Here is a 16361-nt window from a genome sequence, read left to right as displayed (position 1 = left end):
ATGGGGGCGGGGGTGGGGGAAGGGAAATGGGGCCCAAACATGAGAAAGGATATCAATGTATGTGAAGTAATGCACCTTCTATCTGGTGAATATAATGTAACCCTTCTATTAATTACAATAAAAAAATATACAAAAAAAATCTCATGGACTTTCCTGCCTGAACTTTGAATGTTGATTGTCACATCTCAGACTCCTGAGTAGCTATGACTACTGACAAGGGTACCAGGCTCCTAGTTATCATTTTTTGATCATGACAGTTTTCCCTACTATATGTTACTATGGAGTAAATTCTGATTTAGAACATTCGACTCTGGGTTTTACAGGATTTCAATCAAATGCTCTGGGTACCATAACACTTCTGAGAAGCTATCTAAATACAACACTTTTGCTGGCTACTGAAGATCACACAAGCTTTAATTCGTGAATTCTTGGAACACGTTTTTTTTGCTGGTCGTGGGGCTTGAACTCAGGGCCTGGGTACTGTCCTTGGACTATTCTCAAAGCTAGAGCAATTCCACTTGAGCCACAACACCACTTCCAGCTTTTTTTCTATGTATGTGGTACCGAGAAATCAAACCAAGGTCTTCATGCATGCTAGGCAAGCTCTCTACCACTGGGCCAAACTCCCAGCCAAGGAACACCTTTTATGTATTCCTGTACTAGAGCTTAAATTTAGAGCCTCGTGCTCTCACTTGTCTTTCTTGCTCAAAGCAAGGACTTTATCACTTCAGTCACAACTCCACTTCTTGTTTTTTGCTCATTAATTAGAGATAAAAGTCTCATGGATTTTTCTGCCCAAGCTGACCTTAAATCAAGAAAGTCACATCTCAGCCTCCTGAGTAGCTAGGATTACAGGTGGAAACCACCAGCACCTGGAATGAATGCACATGGAAAAGCTAGTTATTGCCAGGCACTGGTGGCACACATCTATAATTCTAGTTATTCAGAAGGGTGAGATTGGAGGACTGCAGTTCAAACCCAGCCTGGACAGGAAATTCCATGATATTCTTATCTCCAAATAACCACTGAGAAGATGGAAGTGGAGCTGTGGCACAAGTGGTAGAATGTCCACTTGGACAAAGCCCAGGCCCTGAGTGCTGGCACAAATAAAAAAAAAGAAGCTAGTTGTCTACAGCAATAGGATGGTCCATTGAGAGTGAACTATCACGGGAATTGTTCATGATACAATTTTATATAATCATTGAATGACATTGGAGTTATAAATATATTGCAGTCAGTTTGGCCTTGAGATATCTGAAGCTCACAGAGGAACTGAGTGGCTCAAATTCTCAAACTTTAGAACCAATCTAAGCTGAGTGCCAGGAGCTCATGCTGTAATCCTAGCTTCTCCAGAGGCTGAAATCTAAGGACTGACATTCAAACCTAGCCCAAACAAGAAAATCTATGAGACTCTTCTCTCCAATTAACCACCAAAGCTCTGAAAATAGAGCTGTGTGTCAAGTGGTAGGTCTCTAGGCTTGAGTAAAATAACACAAGGAGCGCATCCAGGTCCTGAAAGCAAGCCTTAGGTCCAGCAAAAAAGAAAAAAAAGATATATATGAGTAAAATTCTGTTCATTCATTCTATCACCTATATAACCTATCATAAGGACAGAGTTCACTCCAATTTTTGTTTAGATGGGAACAATACCATTTTCCTGTTTAACATGACGTTTCCCTACGTATTAAGTGGAAAACAGTAAAGTAAAAAGAAGCAAAACTTTAGTTAATACATACTGAAATTGTTGGTAATTAGCCCCAGATAGCACTCATTTAGATACCTGAATGCAGGTGTAAAACTAAAACAAGCTTCATTTTTCTTATGCCAGTCCTTGAGCTTAAACTTGGGGTCTGGGTGCTATCCCTGAGCTTTTTCACTCAAGGCTACCAATTGAGCCACACCTCCACTTCCTGCTTTTGGTAGTTCATTGGCGATAAGAATTTTACAAACTTTTTTGCCCCAGCTGCCTTCAAAACATGATCCACAGATTTTCTGAGTAGCCTCCTGACAAAAGGAATAGCAAGAAGCTGAAACATGTTTTGTCAGGGTGGGGGAGGTCAAGGTTAGGCAAATAAATGAAACGGGGGAGGATAAATGGAAGCAGTCATAATTGCCAAGGTACAAATGTGAAAATGGAACGAGGTAACCTGAGAGGATTCCATAGATTTGGCAGAGATGGAAGAAAAAACTGGAAGGGGTGGCATGGGAAGAGATGCTTTGTTCTCATACACTGACTTGTTGAAGTCACGACCTTTGGACATCCTCTTAAGGCTAAAAATACTACTACTACTAATAATAATATACAATGCATGATATGCAATGCTACATAATAATAGAGGATTGTATACATTTGTTATTGATTAATCTATATCCTATATCTATATCTAATATAATTGATTACATTTCTTTTAATGAAAGCAGGGTATCTGTATATATTTTTTAATTCTCTCTATACATGCTTTTCTGCTGTCTTCCTCTTTTGTGATTCCCACTGGTTTTCCTCTCTTTCTTTCTCCACAGAATAGTCTTTCCTGTTTTCCTTTTTGGTTTGTTTGTTTATTTATTTTTCTTTTTGTGCTGGCCCTGGGCTTAAACTCAAAGCCTGGGCTCTGTCCCTGAGCTTTTCTGCTCAAGGCTAGTGTTTACCACGTGAACCACAGCTCCATTTTCTTTTCTTTCTTTCTTTTTCTTAAGTGGGAAAAAGTTGTACATTTATAATTAGCCAGCTGAATGCAGTTTAGATTATTTCAATTTTGTTGGCAACATCTAAAGCATCGTAATCAGGAACCTGTCGCACATATGCCTTCTTCTCTCTGTCAGATCTGATCATGGTATTGATCTTAGCCACATCAATGTCACAGAGCTTCCCTCGGCCTGCTTGATTTGATGCTTCTTTGCCTTGACATCCATAGTGAACACAAATGTGTTATTGTTTTCTATCGTCTTCACGGATGACTCAGTGGTCAAGGTCACCTGATATTTGCATACAATTATTTTCCTCAGAGCACTCTTCCAGAGACATTTGTGCTGTCTCCCCAGCAGCCTGAAAGTGGGTGAAGTGTGTATCTTCTGTTTTTTGGTGGCATGGATGCCTTTCAGCACTGCCTTCTTGCCTTCAATGCCTTTTCCTTGGCTTCAGCTTTAGAAGGGACAGGAGCTCCCTTCTTCATATTCACTGCCATATTGGTGAAAAGGAGCTCCATTTTCTTCCCTGTGTTTACTGATTCTTCTCATTCATAGAGACAAAAGTGTTGGTGCTTCTAATCCGCCGTCTTGTCCTGACACTTCCTTGAAAAGACAACATGCTAAGCACCAGTGGCTCACATTTATATTCATACCTGGTAAATAACATATAAAACATCATGCATGATTTATAGAATATGATGTATAATGTATATAATATGTGCAGTATAACACATAGTGTATATTATATGATCTATAGTATATATTACATAGGATTTTATAGTCTATAGATATAATGTATAATGTTCTATATCATATCTATATTAAAAGTAATGAAATTATTTTAATAAAAATGTTAATAAAATTGCATTTATCACATACAAATGATTCTGTTATACAATTTATGTTTATAATATAAATATAATAAAGTATATAATCTAATTATAACATGAACCATATATTCCATATATAACATAGTGTTTTAAAGGCTAAAATAAATATAAAGATAATAAAGCTGAGTAGACTGGTAAGACCATCTTATATTGGGGGCTTGGGGTTGTTGTATTGTTTTGTTCTGTTTTGTTTTTTGTCAGTCCTGGGTCTTGAATTCAGGGCATGGGTATTCTCCTTGAGCTTTCTCAAGGCTAGCACTGTACCACTTGAGCCACAGCACCACTTCCAGTTTTTTTCTGTGTATGTGAACAGAGGAATCGAACCCAGGGCTTTGTGCATGCTAGGCAAGCACCCTACCACTTGGCCATACTCCTGGCACCATCTTATATTGTTTTTTTCTTTTTTTCCTTTTTTCCTTGTAATTAGTAAAAGGGTTATATGATATTTGCCAGATAGAAGGTGCATTAATTCATATATATTGATACCGTTTCACATGTCTTGGTACCCATTTCCCTCCCACCCCACATCCCCCACCCGTCTTGGTTTTCCCCCCATCCCTATCAAATTTCAAATATCCAAATAGAAATAAATTCAATATATCAGATACCACAGTGAGATACTATACCAATATGAGATAACCAAGGGACAGCAAAGGAGATGAGAGTCAACATAGTACACTAAGGACAACAATCATTCATTATATGGCTTTTGTTTCAATATCCTGGAGGTCTTTTCAATCAGCTTCACATTATATGGCCTTATATATGGCCTTTTGCTGTATTGCAAATCTCTGCTAGTAGAGCCCAAGGTTTCTACTGATTATGACTAATGAGGGAAACCACTGAGCCTAAGTTCCTTTGTGTCTGGCTTACTTCACTTAATATGATTTTTTCTAAGTCTCTCCATTTCCTAACAAATGGGGCGATGTCATTCTTTCTGACTAGCATAGAATTCCATTGTGTACAAATACCACAACTTGTTGATCCACTCATCAACTGAGGAACATCTGGGTAGGTTCCATATTTTTGCTATGTCCTTGTTTCTGGATGGTTGGGTAAATGCCAAGTAGTGGAATTGCTGGGTCATAGGGGAGTTCTATGTTTAGCCTTTTGAGGCACTGCCACACTGCTTTCCATAGTGGTTGAACGAGTTTGCACTTCCACCAACAGTGTAGTAGTGATCCCTCCTGGCCACATCCCCTCCAGCATCTGTTGTCATTCGCTTTCCTGATCCTGGCCATTCTAACTGGAGTAAGTTGGAATCTTAGAGTTGTTTTGATTTGCATTTCTTTTATGACCAGTGCTGTTGAGCATTTCTTCATGTGTCTATGGGCCATTTTTGTTTCTTCTTCAGGGAAGACTCTCTTTAAGTCTTTGGCCCATTTTTTAATGGGATGGTTGTTACTTTGGAGGTTAGTTTTGGAGTGATTCAATTTTTTGAGTTGTTGATATATTTTAGATATGAGGCCTTTGTCTGTTGTTTGGTTGGTGAAGATCTTCTCCCACTCTGTAGGCTTCCTGATTAGTTTACTAGCTATGTCCTTTGCCATACCAAAGCTCTGCAGTTTAATGCAGTCCCACTTATCCAGCATTTCTCTGATTTGTTGTGATTCTTGCTCCTTATTAAGAAAGTTTCGTAGTATGTAGTAACCTTCTTTGTCTTTTCTTACTAATTTTGGTTTGAAGTCTATTATATCTGATATGAGGATGGCAACTCCAGCCTGTTTATGGGGGCCGTTAGCTTGATAGAGTTTATTCCAACCTCTCACTTTCAAAAGATAATTGTTTTTTTGGGTAAGATGTGTCTCTTGAAGACAGCAGAACGATGGCTCTTGCTTTTTGATCCAACTAGACAGCCTATGCCGTTTAATTGGAGAGTTAAGTCCATTGATATTGAGAGTTAGGATTGAGAGATATTTATTAGGTCCTACCATTTTTAAAAGCTTTTATTTGGGCCTGTGTCTTGACAGTTCTTGTGGTCCTTAAGTGGTATGCTGTTTAGGTGCCATTTCTTACCCTATCTTGCATTTATTTTTGTTTTGTATGTATAGAACATCTTTGAGAATTCTCTGTAGTGTTGGTTTTGTTGCGACATATACTTGCAGCTTTTCCCTGGAATGAAATGTTTGTATTGTTCCCTCAGTTATGAATGAGAGCTTAGCTGGGTACAGGATTCTTGGTTGGTAGTTATATGACTTAAGATCATGACATATATGCTTCCAGTCACTTCTTGCTTGCATGGTCTCTGCTGAGAAATTGGGGTTATTCTGATTGATTTTCCTTTATAGGTTACTGAACCCTTTTCCCTGGCTGCCTTTAGGATCCTTTTTTTGGTTTCTATTAATCCAGTTAGGATTATGATGTGGCGGTGCGATGTTCTTTTCTGGTCAGGTCTGTTCGGGGTTCTAAAAGCTTCTTGTATCTGGATGGGTCTGCCCTTCTGGATATTTGGGAAGTTCTCTGAGATGATTCCCTGAAGTATATTTCCAATACCATTGACCTCTTTCTCCAGACCCTCTTCAATACAATTAGCCTTAAATTAGGCTTCCTGATTGTATCTTGGACCTCCTGAAGCGCTCTCTCATTTTTCCTAGATTTGGATTGACTCATTTTCTGTTCTTTCTCTATAATAACTAAATTATCTTCAGCCACGGAAATTCTCTCCTCTGCATTGTCTAGCCTGCTATCAAAGCTATCTACTTTATTTTTCATCTCCCTTGCTACTAATTGCTCATTTTTGATGCCTTGCATCTCTTCTTTAGATCCTTGATTTCCATTTGAGTGGTTAGCTCAGTAGCTTTATTTTCTTTGAACATTTGCTGGAGTTCGGTCACCTTTTTGTTTGTGGATTCTATGAATTCATCCATCTTTCTTTGAAAAACCTTTATTATGGCTTCTTCTTTTTCACTTATCACCTTGTTTATGGTTTCCTTTTGTTCAGCTATGGCTTCCTCCCTTATCTCTTTCTTTATATTTTCACATTTTTCATTAATGATGTTTATCAATTGCATTTGTACAGCACTTGGAAGACTCTCCTCTAGCTTTGCCAGAACTGTTTCATTGGCTGTTTACATTGGGTGGGGGGCGTGGGGGTTGTTGTTTCTTGATTTGACATTTTTCTTGAGTTTCTTGTTCGAAAACTTTCTTTATTAACATTGATTCTTACATCATTTCAAATGACATGTTTAACAGACAAGTATTCAAGAAGGGAATCTTTATCTACAATCATTGGCACTTAGATTTGAGAACGTAATTAAAATTAAGCTGAGGGTTTGTATGTCATAGATACATATTAGTCTTTAATGGAAGGAAAGGTAGCTACATAATTTCATTATTACTGAGGAAACAAATCTCCATTAGTTGACTCGTAAAGTTGATGTTGGATAGACCCAAATTTGATTATGGTTTTCCAGCTTGTTTTGTTTTGTTTTTGGTGTTGGAGACCAAATCAAGTCTGCCTTCTGTACGCTAGGCAAGCACACTGTGGAGCCAACCCCCAGACCTCCATCTTTTTCATGCGAAGTTACATTCTCTTAAGTCTACGATATGAATACCCTACAAAAGTATTTGCTTCTGAGGCGCAAATCTGTTTTATTTAGTAAAAGTATCTTTTTTTTCCTTGTAAAAGAAAATTATGCTGTGATTTTTCAGTGCAGACATTCTTGGAAATAAAAGTCTCCTTTGGAGTCCAACAAAGTTTCTTCATAACATTTCCATCTTTAATGTAGACTTCAGATCCTGTGCTTTTAGACACTCTCTGGAGCAAAACTGTCTGAAGTTGGGCTGTCTGCCACCAGACGGAATTACAGGACTGAGGAACCTCCCCTTTAAGAATATTTTCAACCTCCTCTGTTTTCCCCTGGAGTACCCCGAAGAATCCATCTTGACAAGAGTCTCCTTTCCAGTCCTGAGTTTCCAACACTGAGGCACAAGTACATACTTAAAAAAATTACTGAAAATTCCTTGTTGACATCTCATTTCCTGGCTGTAGCTATCATCCCCAAAGAAAGGAAATAACAGAGAAAGTGTGAATGAGAACTCTTCCAATATCTGTCAATACACTGGAAGATCATCTCGGTGCAGTTGTGGTTCTGTAGTTCATGAACAGAACTTTTCAGCAATGTCCTTTTCTGGATACCCAGAAATGTCTTCCCTGAGTTTTCTTAAAATGTAGATGTTGTCAAGCTCACAAGCCCATGGACAGTACTTTTTTCTTTTCATTGTGGTTTGGAGTATCTTAGCTTTAATTCTCTAGGGGAAACAACACAAAATGTACCCAAGAAAATATTGGAGGGGAGAATATCTGTACTTCAAGTAGATGTGCGCCTTTGGGGATTAGCATGTAGTGTGGTTTTAATCTACCTGAAATGCAGGATGTTGCGCAAGACCTTCCTTCAACAGCAAACATATATACATACACCAAACCAAACGGAGCAAGACCTTTGTAGACCCTGCATTCCCTTGTTTCCAGGGAATTCTGAACTTGCAGGTGTTTTGTGGGTAATTGTAGAATCAGTTAATGGCGTGTTGAGTGAGCAGAGGGGAGATGTCAGGGCCCCCAGATCTTGTCGCTAATGCATTTTATATTCCTGCCAAGTCATTCAGACTTTGAGCTTTGTTGGAGAAACAATATCTGCCTCACACTGTTTTTTTTGCCTTCGTGAATCAAATGAGATAATAGTCCTGAATCCACTTTTTAAGCCATAACTGGCCTGTGCAGATGTTACTTATTATTTTCAAATGGCATCTGTGACCTAGTTTTGATTGTGGTTTACTGTTGGAGAGAACAGCATTCTAAAAGCTTCTTGGCTCATCTGGAATAAACCCAATCCACCACCGATTTTAATACCAACAATCACATTAGAGGAAAATATGCCCTGCTACAAAAATAGACTGACTCCAAGGACTGTTCTTACTTGCTAATTAATTATAAATGGCATTTCCGTCAGCACATGGGATTTTATAACTCCATTTAAATAAAAATCATCATCTTCAACAGAGCATCACCTCCAAAATCTCCCACTTTGTTGAGCTTGGGGAAGGAAAACCCTTGGAACTTTTCCATGCGCAAATATTTCCATCATTCGTCAGGAACTTCCTTTTTGCATTTATACATTATTTCTCAAACTTTTCTTTTTTTACTAGCTCTTCTGCTCTGAGTAGTTTTCCCTTAGGTGGTTTTATATAAGATATATATATATATATATATATATATATATATATAATTGCTCAGAGACCTGAAGGTAAAAGCTGACACACTGAAAACTTTACAGGAAGGAATAGGTGATACACTAGGCCTCCTTGGCACAGGTCGAAACTTTCTTAATAAGGACCAAGAATCACAACAAATCAGAGAAAGGCTGGATAAGTGGGACTGCATTAGATTGCAGAGCTTTTGTATGGCAAAGGACATAGCTAGTAAACTAATAAGGAAGCCCACAGAGTGGGAGAAGATCTTCACCAACCAAACAACGAACAAAGGCCTCATATCTAAAATATATCAACAACTCAAAAAATAGAATCACTCCAAAACTAACCTCCAAAGTAACAACCATCCCATTAAAAAATGGGCCAAAGACTTAAAGAGAGTCTTCTCTGAAGAAGAAACAAAAATGGCCTATAGACACCTGAAGAAATGCTCAACATCTCTGGTCATAAAAGAAATGCAAATCAAAACAACTCTAAGATTCCAACTTACTCCAGCTAGAATGGCCAGGATCAGGAAAACGAATGACAAAAGATGCTGGAGGGGATGTGGCGAGGAGGGATCACTATTACACTGTTGGTGGGAGTGCAAACTCGTTCAACCTCTATGGAAAGCAGTGTGGCAGTGCCTCAAAAGGCTAAACATAGAACTCCCCTATGACCCAGCAATTCCACTACTTGGCATTTACCCAACCACCCAGAAACAAGGACATACTAAACCCACTAGCACAACAATGTTCATTGCAGCACTATTCACCATAGCAAAGATTTGGAACCAACCTAGATGTCCCTCAGTTGATGAGTGGATCAACAAGTTGTGGTATTTGTACACAATTGAATTCTATGCTGCTGTCAGAAAGAATGACATCGCCCCATTTGTTAGGAAATGGAAAGACTTAGAAAAAATCATATTAAGTGAAGTAAGCCAGACTCAAAGGAACTTAGGCTCAATGGTCTCCCTTATTCGTCATAATCAGTAGAAACCTTGGGCTCTACTAGCAGAGATTTGCGATAGATCAAAATCTTGATACAGAAGGATATATAATGTGAAGCTAATTGAAAGGACCTCCAGGATATTGAAACAAAAGCCATATAATGAATGATTGTTGTCCTTAATGTACTATGTTGTCTCTCATCTCCTTGGCTGTTCCTTGGTTATCTCATATTGGTATAGTATCTCACTTTGTTATCTGATATATTGAATTTATTTGTATTTGGATATTTGAAATTTGATAGGGAAGGGGGGAAAACCAACACGGGTGGGGAGTGTGGGGGGGAGGGAAATGGGTACCAAGACATGTGAAAGGGTATCAATGTATGAGAATTAATGCACCATCTATCTGGCAAATATCATGTAACCCTTTTACTAATTACAATAAAAAATATATTAAAAAAAAGAAAGTTTCGACCTGTGCCAAGGAGGCCTAGTGTATCTCCTATTCCTTCCTGTAAAGTTTTCAGTGTGTCAGCTTTTACCTCCAGGTCTTTGATCCATTTGGAGTTAATTCTAGTGCAAGGTGACAAAGAAGGATCCAGCTTTACTTTTCTGCAGGTGCTTAACCAGTTCTGCCAGCACAACTTGTTGAAGAGGCTGTCTTTCTTCCATTCTATTTTTTTTTTGGCTCCCTTGTCAAAGATTAGGTGGCCATAAGTCTGTGGTTTAATATCTGGGTCCTCAGTTCTATTCATTGGTCTTCAGGCCTGTTCCTGTGCCAGAACCAAGCTGTTTTGAGAATTACAGCTCTGTCCTGTGAATATTTTCTTATTCCCTTGAATCTTAATAAAAAAATTGTATACACAAAGGTAAGGTGACTCATGCCTATAATCTCAGAACTCCAAATATTGACACAGGGGAATTAAAAGTTCAAAGCTTGGCTACCTACCAAGACCCTACCTCAAAAATAATAAAATAGAATCCTGGGGTTTGGCCTAGTGCTAAAGTGCTTGCCTAGCATGCACAAAGACCCAGGTTTAATTCCTTACTACCACATACTTAGAAAAGTGGTACTGTGGCGCAAGTGGTAGAGCACTAGCATTGAGGAAATCCCAAGGACAGTGCTAAGACTCTGAGTTCAGTCCCCAGGACTGGTATAATAATAATAATAATAATAATAATAATAATAATAATAATAATAATAACAATAACAATAACAATAACAATAAATAAAATCCAACACATTTTTTAAAAAATTGTTAATGACACTAAGAGCACACAAATTACATATAAATTTGGAGAGTTAGATATATATGAAGAATCAAACATCATTTTCTATATTCTTAGTAGTTTTATCTGTAAGTAAAATTTCTTTTTCATGGTTGTGGTTTCTTTGTGTATATGAATGACAACCCTGGGGCGTAAACTTGGGGCCTGGGCACTGTCCCCAGTCTTTTACTCAAGGCTACTAGTCTACCATGTGAGTTACAGCTCCACTTCTGGATTTTCTGGTGGTAAACTGGGGACAAGAGTCTCACAGACATTCCCATTCTGGCTGGCTTTGAACCACAATTCTCACATCTCAGCCTCCTGAATAACTAGATTACAGGTGTGAGCCACCAGTGCCTGAATCACAGTATCATACTTAAATTTTTATTTTATCCTTTCAAGTATTTACACACAGGTTTTATATTTCCATACAGTTATATAACCAAGTTAAATGAAATTCACACCAAGCATTACTCTTTCTTTCCCTCCTCCCTTATCCTTCCTTCTAGAATCTTCATGGTTTCAATTGTGTTATTTTCATAGCTACAATCTGTTTCAATACTATTCAGATGTGCATGTATATAGCATCTGCATGTGCCATAGTAGACAAATCTTGATACTTGTCTTTCTTCTTTTTATCTGTGTCTTTCTACCAGACTTTGTTAACTATCTTATTAGCATCAGTGAGTCATGTATATACAAGGCTGTTTCATTTTTACACACTTATTGGTGGACACAATGCATCTTGATATCTGTCCTTGTTTCACTGAACAAGATAGTCTTTAGTTCTATTCACAAAATAATGGTATCATTTTTATAGCTCAGTAGTTCTGCATTGTGTATATGTACCACAATTTTTATATCCATTGATAGGCACCTGCACAGATTCACAGCTTAACTATTGTGAACAGGGCCCTGATAAACTTGGGTGTGCCTGCATCTATATGCCAAGTTACATTCCTTTGCATGTATTCTCAGGAGTGGTAAATAAGATTGTGATCTGAGGTTTGTGTTTGCTTTTCCTGCAGTACTAGAGATTGGACTCCAAGCCTGGTACTTATTCAGCAAGTGATCTGCCATGAAAAGCCATGTCTCTCTCCTGTAGCTTTTAGCAGGTAGGGTCTAATGTTTTTGCCTGGGGTATACATTTTTCCCTCTGGGTCTGATTTACTTTGCTTTTACTGCAGAGATAATGTACAGGGGAGTTATATAATTTATGCATTGAGTACATTTCTTTTATTTTACATTGTCATCTCTTCCCTCATTTTCTCCTGTTTTTGTCCCTTTTGACCACAAGTTTTATAGTTCATTTCCAACATTGTGTCTAGAAAGTATCACTACTGAATTAGTTCACTCTTTGTCCCATCATCTCTGTGCTTCCCCTTTCCCTCCCCAAAGCAGATAAACTTATAATTAAGATGAAATTATAGAAATCAAAAACAGTGAGAAAAGAGGAAAAACAGGAGGGGGGAAAAGCCCACAAAAAGTAAAAAATTAAAGAAACTTCATTTTGGCTAGAAGTTTGGCCTAGTGGTAGAATGCTTGCCCAGCATGAACAAAGGCGCAGGTTTAATTCTTCAATACCAGACACACAGAAAAAAAGCCACAATGGTGCCAAGGCTCAAGTGTCAGAGTGCTAGCCTTGAGAAAGCCCAAGGACAGTGCTCAGGCTCTGAGTCTCAGACCCAGGACTGGCAAAAAACCTTCATTTTTGTTTCTTGGAGTTCATTTTGATAAACATGAAATGATATGATTATATGCGCCTAAATATTGAGCCTTTGTGCTTTTCTCCTAAGAATATCCTCATTTATTCCCACTGTGTGGATGTTTAGAGTCCTATTTAATTAATCATGTGCAAGTATAATTTTTTTGTTTTTTCCTATCCATTGGGTTTACTTCTAAATTTACAGGCATATTCTGATATTACAAATGAGGGAAAACACCAGCATGGTGGCTCATGCCTGTAATCCTAGCTATTCAGGAGACTGAGATCTGAAAGTCAAGGTTCAAAGCCAGCCTGAGCACAAAAGGACCAGAGACTCTTATCTCCAATTAACCTCTAGAAAATGGGAAGTGGGGCTTGACTCAAGTGTAGGGTGGTAGCCTTGAGCTGAAGAGCTCAGTGAAAATGCCCAGGCTCAGCTATAGAGTGAAGGCCTTGAGTTGAAGAGATCAGGGACAGCACCTAGGCTGAGTTCAAGCCCCATGACCCACAAAAAAGAAAAAGAAACCATGAAGCCTATGCTTCTTTGGGTCTGGCTTACTTTGTTTAATATAATTTTCCCTAGTCTTTCCATTTCCTTACAAATGGGGCAATGTAATCCTCTCCAATTGAAGCATAAAATTCCATTGTGTATATACACATATACCATATTTTCTTGATCCATTCATCCACTGAGGGGCATCTGGATTGATTCTATATCTTGGCTATAGTAAACCTTAACATGGTTGTGCTGGTGGCTTTAGTACAGCCCGGTTATAGTCATTTGGGTAAAATATCCAGGAATGAGATTGCTGGAAGTTTTATGTTTAGTCATTTGAGGAATCTCCATATTGCTTTCTCAAGTGGCTGAACAAGTTTACATTCTCACAATATAGTAACGTTTCCCTTTTGGACACATCCCCACCAATATCTGTTATAAATTGTTTTCTTGATAATGGCCATTCTAACTGGAGTGAGATAAAATCTCAATGTGGTTTTTATTGACAAATGCTTTATGGCCAAAGATAGAGAACATTTATTTGTGTGTCTATTGCCTGTTCTTATTTCTTCATCAGAGAAGACTCTCTTTAAATGTTTAGCCCACTTATTAAGCAGGTGCTTGTTGTTGTTCTTTTTTTTACCAGTCCTGGGCTTGAGCTCAGGGCCTGAGCACTGTCCTTGGACTTTCTCAAGGCTAGAGATGTACCACTTGAGCCTCAGCAACACTTCCGGCTTTTTTGTATGTATGTGGTGCCGAGGAATTGAACCCGGGTCATCATGCATGCGAGGCAAGCATTTTAACCACTAGGCCAAACTCCCAGCCCCATTGTTGTTGTTCTTTTAAGGACTTCCTTTCATTTTTTTACCAGTCCTGGGACTAGAACTCAGGACCTGACCACTGTCCCTGAGCTTCTTTCTTTTGCTCAAGGCTAGCATTCCACCACTTGAACCACAGCACCACTTCTTGGCTTTTTCTGTGTAAGTGGTACTAAGGAATTGAACCCAAGCTTGGTGCATGCTAGGCAAGAACTCTATCACTAGGCCATGCTCCTGGCACTTTCAGGAATTTCTTTGGGGGTGGATTAATTTATTAGCTCTAACTATATTTTAGATATGAGATTCTTGTCTAATGTATAGCTAGTAAAATCTTTTCCCATTCACTTGGCTTTCTAGTTATCTTGCTATCACCCAATCAAGAAGATACAACTTTATCATTAATGTTAAAGAGTTAAACTTTTTTCCTATGTAGAGCTTGATCCCTTTGTATTTTTTGTTAACACAAGCTTTGGAAATCATAATGATTATCCTTACACGTGTAAAAATGATTGTGTGTATAATTAATCGCAATAAAGGAAAAAGCACCCATCTCTTTTCATGAACTATTTTTATTCTGGTAAAGTACACAGAGAAAAATAACTAACATTTTGACCCATTTAAATTTTTATTACATATTAGTTACTATTATACTATGGTATGGTATACTACTACAACATGGTATGTTTATTATCCTTCATCTCAGGAAACTATCTGAAATTTCTACACCTTTCATACCTTTCATAATGTGTATAATGGAATGTACATTAAAATAGAACATTTATACATATCAAATAAATCGATCATTGAACGATGCCCTTAAGAAGTGAACGTGATCAGCAATTATAACCAAAACATGATTTTTACTGTCTGGCTGAATTTAGAGGTCTGCATGCACAGATAGATTCGCTTTTCAAAAAAGACACTGCAGGTGATGCTTTACACCTGTAGTCTTTCTCACTGAAGAGGCTGAGATCTGAGGATCCCAGCTGAAATCCAGCATCAATAGAAAAATCTGTGAGACTCTTATCACCAATTAATCACCAAAGTTTAGAAAGTGGAGGAATGATTCAAGTGGTAGAGGGACAACCATGAGCATAAAAGCTCAGGAACAGTGCTTAGGTGCTGAGAACAAGTCCCAGGAACAACACACACACACACACACACACACACACACACACACACACACACACACACACATACACACACAAACACACACACACACAAATTAACAGCAAGAAAACCAACAACATAACCAAATGTAACCTATCTTGTCACCAGCTTGCTGCCTTGTAGAGTCTCCTCAGGGCTCTTTTAATGTCCCTGTTCCTCAAGCTGTAGATGAAGGGGTTCAGAAGAGGAGTGACCACTGTGTACATTGCTGAGGGCACTGCAATATCCTGGGAGAATGTGACACAGAGGATCCAATTTAGACTCCAAATCCTGTCCTAAGGAATAAGAAGACCACAGACAGGTGAGAGCCACAGGTGGAAAAGGCTTTGTACTTCCCTCCTGATGTTGGAATTCTCAGTAGTGAGGTAGTAATTTTATAATAAGAGAAAAGAGTCCCTAAGGTGGGAAAGAAAACAAATAATGTACCTATAAAATATTTAATGATGTTATCTGTGAAGCTGTGAACACAGGCAAGATCCAGGACTTGAGAAGGATCACAGAAGAAATTCGGGATTTCCACCTCTCTGAAAGTGGTGATCTGTAATGCCATCAACACATGAAGTTGAGATTCCAAGATGATGGCTACAAATGATATCAGAACCAAGGAGACACAGAGACAAGGGTTCATGATGAGTAGGTAATTTAGGGGGTGACAGATGGCCACAAAGCGGTCATAGGCCATCAAAGTAAGAAGCAAAACTTCCATACTGACAAAAATGAAAAAACAGATATCTGGATGAGGCAGCCCACATAGGATATGGTTCTGCTGTGACTCTGAATGTCCACCAACATCTTGGGGACCGTGGTAGAGGTGAAGCCAATGTCAACACCAGACAAGATGGTGAGGAAGAAGTACATGGCTGTGTGGAAGTGGGGGTCAGAGGTGACGGCCAGGATGATGATCAGATTTCCAAGCACAGTGATCAGATACATGGGCAGGAAAAGCCCAAAGAGCATAGGTTGTAGCTCAAGGTCATCTGCGAGTCCCAGGAGCTAAAATTCTGAGATGTGTGTTAGATTACACAGCCCTATATTTATTGGACACCTTTGATGTAAAAAGAGATCAATAAACACTGAAGAACTCAGAATTCAGCAATAATTTTCAATTCAAGTGTTTTACTTGAGGACTCTTTAGTGTCCATCAATAATAGTTTCAGTTGTCATCTACCCAGTCATGCTGGATTTCTTC

General features: G+C 38.5%; 1 pseudogene; it reads right to left on the bottom strand.

The window, feature by feature from the left end:
* Nucleotides 1-15350: 15350 nt before the first annotated feature.
* On the bottom strand, nt 15351-16105 carry LOC150068308 (putative gustatory receptor PTE01 pseudogene; annotated as a pseudogene).
* Nucleotides 16106-16361: the final 256 nt, after the last annotated feature.

Source organism: Megascapheus bottae, chromosome 1, assembly GCF_031878675.1.
Source record: "Megascapheus bottae isolate mThoBot1 chromosome 1, mThoBot2.hap1, whole genome shotgun sequence".
In the NCBI taxonomy this organism is placed as follows: domain Eukaryota; kingdom Metazoa; phylum Chordata; class Mammalia; order Rodentia; family Geomyidae; genus Megascapheus; species Megascapheus bottae.
The sequence above is the reverse complement of the archived record's forward strand: the minus strand, read 5'-3'. Positions and strand labels throughout refer to the sequence as shown.